The sequence below is a fragment of the Lepidochelys kempii genome, chromosome 7, assembly GCF_965140285.1.
Source record: "Lepidochelys kempii isolate rLepKem1 chromosome 7, rLepKem1.hap1, whole genome shotgun sequence".
Classification (NCBI taxonomy): Eukaryota; Metazoa; Chordata; order Testudines; family Cheloniidae; genus Lepidochelys; species Lepidochelys kempii.
In genome coordinates this window covers 22,603,819-22,609,818 of record NC_136386.1, presented here as the reverse complement: position 1 = coordinate 22,609,818, position 6,000 = coordinate 22,603,819, and the positions used below count along the sequence as shown (strand labels likewise).

Here is a 6,000-nt window from a genome sequence, read left to right as displayed (position 1 = left end):
AGAAGAGTACCCAGAAGTCACATACTACAGGACAGGCCCAACAAAGAAAGTAATAGAACGCCACTAGCCATCACCTTCAGCCCCCAAATAAAACCTCTCCAGCGCATCATCAAGGATCTACAACCTATCCTGAAGGACGATCCCTCACTCTCACAGGCCAGTCCCCGCTTACAGACAGCTCCCCAACCTGAAGCAAATACTCACCAGCAACCACACAACAAAAACACTAACCCAGGAACCTATCCTTGCAACAAAGCCCATTGCCAACTCTGTCCACATATCTATTCAAGGGACACCATCATAGGACCTAATCACATCAGCCACACTATCAGAGGCTCGTTTACCTGGACCTCTACCAATGTGATATGTGCCAGCAATGCCCCTCTGCCATGTACATTGGCCAAACCGGACAGTCTCTATGCAAAAGAATAAGTGGACACAAATAAGACATTATTTAACATTATTTAACATTCAGTTTTAATTATAACATTCAAAAACCAGTCGGAGAACACTTCAACCTCCCTGGACACTCAATGACAGACCTAAAAGTTGCAATTATTCAACAAAAAAACAAAAACAGACTCCAATGAGGAACAGCAGAACTGGAATTAATCTGCAAACTAGACACCCTTAAATTAGGCTTGAATAAAGACTGGGAGTGGATGAGTCATTACAGTAACTTAAAACTATTTCCCCATCCTAATTTCCCCCTACTGTTACTCACACCTTCTTGTCAACTGTTTGAAATGGGCCATCCTGATTATCACTACAAAAGTTTTTTTTCTCCTGCTGATAATAGTCCACATTAATCGATTGGTCTTGGTAGAGTTGGTATGGCAACCTCCATTTTTTCATGTTCTCTGTATCTATCTATCTATCTATCTATCTTCCTTCCTTCTGTATTTTCCACTGCATGCATCTAATAAAGTGGGCTTTAGCCCACAAAAGTTTATGCTCAAATAAATTTGTTAGTCTCTAAGGTGCCACAAGTACTCCTCATTCTTTCTGGTCGTTAGAGAGTTGTTGCCATCTGTGGCTGGAGGGTGCTGTAAACTTGCACAGCAGTATTGGGCTTGGCTGCCAGCCCACTGCTAGTTTATTTGCCCCCTCAGTCACCTGCCTGCCCTCCTGGGGAGCTGAGAAGAAGGGGGAGGGCTAGCTCAGTGGTTTGAGCATTAGCCTGCTAAACCCAGGGTTGTGAGTTCAATCCTTGGGGGAGTTATTTAGGGACCTGGGGCAAAAACTGGGGATTGGTCCTGCTTTGAGCAGGGGGTTGGACTAGATGACCTCCTGAGGTCCCTTCCAACCCTGATATTCTATGACCTGCGTTTGTGGTTCTTCCATCGCTTGTGGACCCTCCTGGCACTTACAAAAGCATTGCCGCTTTTAGGGCAGCCCCTCTGCCCTTGCCCTTTTAACGGGGTGCCCGCCCCTTTCGGCTCCCCTGCTCCTCCTCCTCTCTCGGTGCGCCAGTCTGCGCAGGCCAGGGCGCCCTCTAGAGGGGAGAGCTGGGGGAGCAGCCAGTAGCTGCCCGTTTGAACGTGTGACTGAGTCGCTCTCCCTGGGAAGTCAGATCGAGGCTGGAGTTCCATTGGAACCCTGCGCTGCATTCCATTCCAATTCCATTCATGCTGGTCGGCGGCGGAGCGAGCGAGGCGCGGAGCGGAGCCGAGCCCCGGCTTGCCGGGAGGGGGGAGGGCTCGTTGGTTGGTGGGGAATGTGATTATGGCTGGCACATCTGAAGCAAGCTCCAGTCCAGGCGGTAAGTAACCAGAATCCAACTTTCCTCCTTCAGCTCCCAGGAATCGGATGCGTGGGGTTTGTCCCCCCCACCACCCCTTTCTAAAAAAACCGAGGCGGTGACTGTGCAGCGAGAGGCGGGGGGAAAGGTGGCTGTACAGGAGGGTGAGGGGATTGCAATGCCTTTCTCCTTGTTTCCCAGCCTGGCTCTGGAGCAGTTGTGCCCCATCTGAGAGAGAGACACACTGTGCCGAGAGAGAGACGGAAATGTTCTGCGTTTCTCAGCTCGCGGCAAGCCTGTGCTGTGCTGGGGTAGGATTGCAGTCCCGTCCCCCCCCCCCCCCCGGGGGGAGATCCTTCTTTCTTTTCGCATGCACACAGGGGAAGGGGAGTTCTCTGGATGCTTTTGCTGGGTGGGCTCGCTGCTGTGATTGTGTGCGTGCCGTTGTGTTCCGCCGGTGCTGGAAGAATGTAAACTAGAGAGACAAGAAAACGTTTGGGGGTGTGGGGAGCAGAGGGCAATCGCCCAGCCAAGAAGAATCTGAGGGGGTGGGTGGATTGCACAGGGGAAATCTGCTTCAAAATGAGTCTGAATGGCTTCCCTTGAAATGTGGCTGGGCTGGAGCGGAAAGAGTTTAAAATAAACGTGCAGGGGGCTTGCTATTAAAAGTGTGGAGGACGAGGAAATCTGTTGCCTTCGCAATTGACTAAAGGGTGTGTGCGCGCGTGTAGTGGGTGTGGGGGGGATGAAATGGAAAGGACTGAAATTGATCAGCATGTGGTTGTAAATGCTTATTTTTGGAATAGATTGTGGGGCGGGGGGGAGGAAATATCTTAACGCTTAAAATGCTCTCTCTGGGTAAAACGTGCTACTGCTGTTTCCCTGCCTGAGGAGGGCTGCGAGGGAGAGACCCACCCCCAGTCACAACATGCAGCGGTAACGTGGAAGGTACGGAAGAGCTAGCACAAGGGGGAATGCAGCAGGGCTGTGGAAGGAGGGGGATCCTGGAACAGGCAGGATGGATTGTCCGTGTGCATGGCAGGGAGGGAGCCAGGAGGGAAAGCCATGCCCGATCTCTCTGCGTTTACGTTTGCCTGGTATTGTATTTTTATTTCTAAAAGACGCTTTCTCCTCCCTGTTTAAGTCCTAGGGAGGGAAGCGAGCTGGCTGCTGTGGGGAGATGGGGCGTTCAGTGAAGGCTGTGAAAGCGGCACTGCATCTTCTCCTCCCCAGCCCCTGCTTTCTGGGGACTTCTTGTAGAGAAGAGCTGGGTCTGGGCTTGAGGTGGGAAGCAATCCTGCCCGGATTTGGAGGCTGCGAAGCTGGGAAATAGCTTTGCATTGCAATCGTGACTAACTCCGAGTCATCCTTGGAACGGATCCGGCAATGAAGATAGGGCTTTAGATTGTATTTATTTCCTTCAGCCTCCCCCCCCCCTCCGGTCCCTGGGTTTAAAGGGAAAAGTTTACTCTGATTGTTCACTGATATTTTTGGTGGGGGATGGGGGTCGTTCTTTTTTCCAGTGTATAATTTATTAAGGGGTATATCAGGTCTAACTCTTGCTAGTGTTGTACTCGGTTTCCTAGGGACATGTCTAATTGTGGGTGTCCGGGGAGGGAGGGAGGGAAGAGCTAGCATTCCCCAAGCCCTGATTGATTGCTCGCTCATCTGAGCCCCTGGGGCTCTTTTTTCTTTGGGTGTCTGGGGTTGAGGAACTTTGCCTGGAGTGTATGGTTCATCTTTTATTAGGGGAAGCCCAGCGTACATGGGGGCTGGCGCTGCTCCTGCTTTGGGCTCCTGGAGGAGATGCCTTCAGGGCCTTAGCTGGTCAGAGTGAGGACAGAGAGGCATTCCTTCCCTGCGTGGGTGATTCACCAGATCTTCCCAGGCAGTAGTGGGTATAGCCAGGCAGGGGATTGTGTGGGCTGTGGGGGTACAAAGGCTCCCTGGGTGCATCCCAGGGTGCCTGGGTCTCAGTTGCTATTGCCCTACTGAGAGGATTTTCATTCCCATGCTGGATTTCATCTTTCCAAGATGAAGCAGCTGTTTTTTGTGCTTGTAAATTTCCTCTACTGCCTGCATTAACCCAGCTGCGCTAGTGAAACTGACCAAACAGCTCAGTCTAGAGACCGCTCCTTGGCTTATTCTTTGCATCCATTGGAATGGGCAGTAGGGGTGAGTCTACATGCAGAGAAATGTGCAGAGCATTATAGCCTCCTCACCTCTCTATGTCTCAGTTTCCCCATCTTTAAAATTAGGAGGATGACCGGATCACACAGGAGTGTTGTGAGGATTAATTCAGGTTTGCAGTGCGTTGAAAAAGGTAAAGCGCCATATATGGGTGAAGCATTTATTATACTGTAGTTTGTGAAAGGCTGCTGTGTATCTGTGATTTATAGCCATACCTAGTTCCACAGGGTGGATTTATATACTTGTATACGTGTATCACAGTGTGTGTGAAGCCCTCTAATATCAATGTGGAAGGTGGTGAAAAGAGCTATTTGCCTGTCTGTTTATTTTCCCTGACCACTTACATATAGCACTGGTTTCAGAGTAGCAGCCCTGTTAGTCTGTATTTGCAAAAGAGAAAAGGAGTATTTGTGGCACCTTAGACACTAACAAATTTATTTGAGGATAAGCTTTCGTGAGCTACAGCTCAAGGAGTGGACACACGCACACAGCTCCAGTGTGCTTGTGGGGAGGGATCTGCAAATATTCAGTGGCATGCTCTGTGGAATACTTAAATCCCTGTTTTTCGAGGTGTTTTTGGTCTCACTCCTCACAGCAGTCAGATTCTTTCTTCTCTCCCCAGCAAAGCATATGTGTTTGTGCTGAGGAAGGTGGGTTGAGGAGAGCCAGTATGTAAGCAGAACTTGACATGAAGGTCAGTGGTTAAAGATGAGATGGGTTGGGAGGGAAAAGACAGGCATTAGCCTTACTTGTTAACTCCCTTCTCCCTCATGCTTCAGGGAGAGAAAAATAAGAGTAAACATGCTAATAAAAATTCTTGATCATCCTCTTATGTCAGGACCTCTGAGGGGAGAAAAGTTGTGAAGATGAGCTGCATTTAGGAGGCACTTTTTGTCTTGCTTCAGATAAAATCAGTTTACAGGGCGTATTCTATATAAGAGTGTGTTGTTGGCCTTTTGCAGGAATGAAAATTATTCATCTCTTCTGCAAGGGGGCACATAAAAGGGACAAGAAAAGGCTGTTGACTACATCAGAGGTTATCCATTTGAAAACACCATTTTCCTCCGAACAGCGTCTAATTGCTTCCTGAACAATCTCAAGGTCTTCTTTATATATTCAGTGGGTAAAATGAGTGACTCGGTGTATCTCTCTCAAGATACCAGTGACTGAATGTGCCGAGTAAGGAAGCCAAGGAAAATCTGCAGGGTAGAAATTTCCTAGATGATGTGGAGATAATTTCTTAAGTGGTTACAAAGAGAGAAGGTTTTGCCTCTGAGTATTTGCATAGTTCAGCTCTTCTGATATAAGTAAATTACAGTGTTAAGAGAAGCGAGACAGTTTCAAGGTTGCGTGGGTGGAAAGGAAGTTTGGGTCCAGAATAGGTGATCGTCTAGCATACAGATACACCACGAGGAAGAGGAGCTGGGAATCCAGTGCACCCCATTCCAGATCTATGCATTACTTGAATGCACCCAGTGTCGTCTGTTATGCAGGGAAGTTAAACAGATCTGTCTCTTTGGATTAAGATCCCAGTGGAGATGAATAATGTGTAGTCCCTCTCCAATGGATTTGTAAAGAAACAGCAGCCAGGGGGATGATTTTGTCTTTCACAGTTTGATCGCTAGGCTTTCTGTTCTGTAGATCACATTCTAAAGATTATATTTATTGTATTTTTGTTAGTGCAGTAAGATATCAATACCTGAAAGAGCTCATTCTTAAACATACATAGTGAGGGATGGGAATGGAAGAAAGCCTAAAGTTTTACCTGCTTAGCCCCCTTTCCTGAGGTGTAAGATTTGGGGTAGAACCTGGGAATCAACCTCCATGGACACTTGCATTGCGATTCTGGATGTGAATTTTTTTTTGCTTCTGTCCAGAAACACTTTTCCTGTTAAAGGCAGAGAGAACACTGAAATAGATAAACGAGCCCCTCCTAACTAAAGCTGTGATGGGATTGAGGGACACGCATCAGTGTTTATGGATGCTGTTATTTAGTGGGAGACTTACACTGCTGAAATCCGAGGGGGCAGTAAAAGCTTATGCCTTGCCTGTGCAGGCATACCTCTCAT

The 6,000-nt window shown here is 48.2% G+C and overlaps 1 protein-coding gene across 3 annotated transcripts in view; it reads left to right on the top strand.

Annotated features, from left to right (window-relative positions):
• Nucleotides 1-1,578: 1,578 nt before the first annotated feature.
• PLXNA1 (plexin A1) overlaps nucleotides 1,579-6,000 on the top strand; it is a 267,177-nt gene continuing 262,755 nt past the window's right edge. Inside the window, exons 1-2 of one of the 3 annotated variants that reach the window (XM_073351346.1) lie at nucleotides 1,579-1,762; nucleotides 1,943-2,052. The gene's annotated coding sequence lies outside the window, so the exon portion shown is untranslated. Of the gene's footprint in view, nucleotides 1,763-1,942; nucleotides 2,053-2,743; nucleotides 2,839-6,000 lie in introns of those variants that run through there. The other 2 variants (XM_073351345.1, XM_073351347.2) reach the window with 2 other exon arrangements.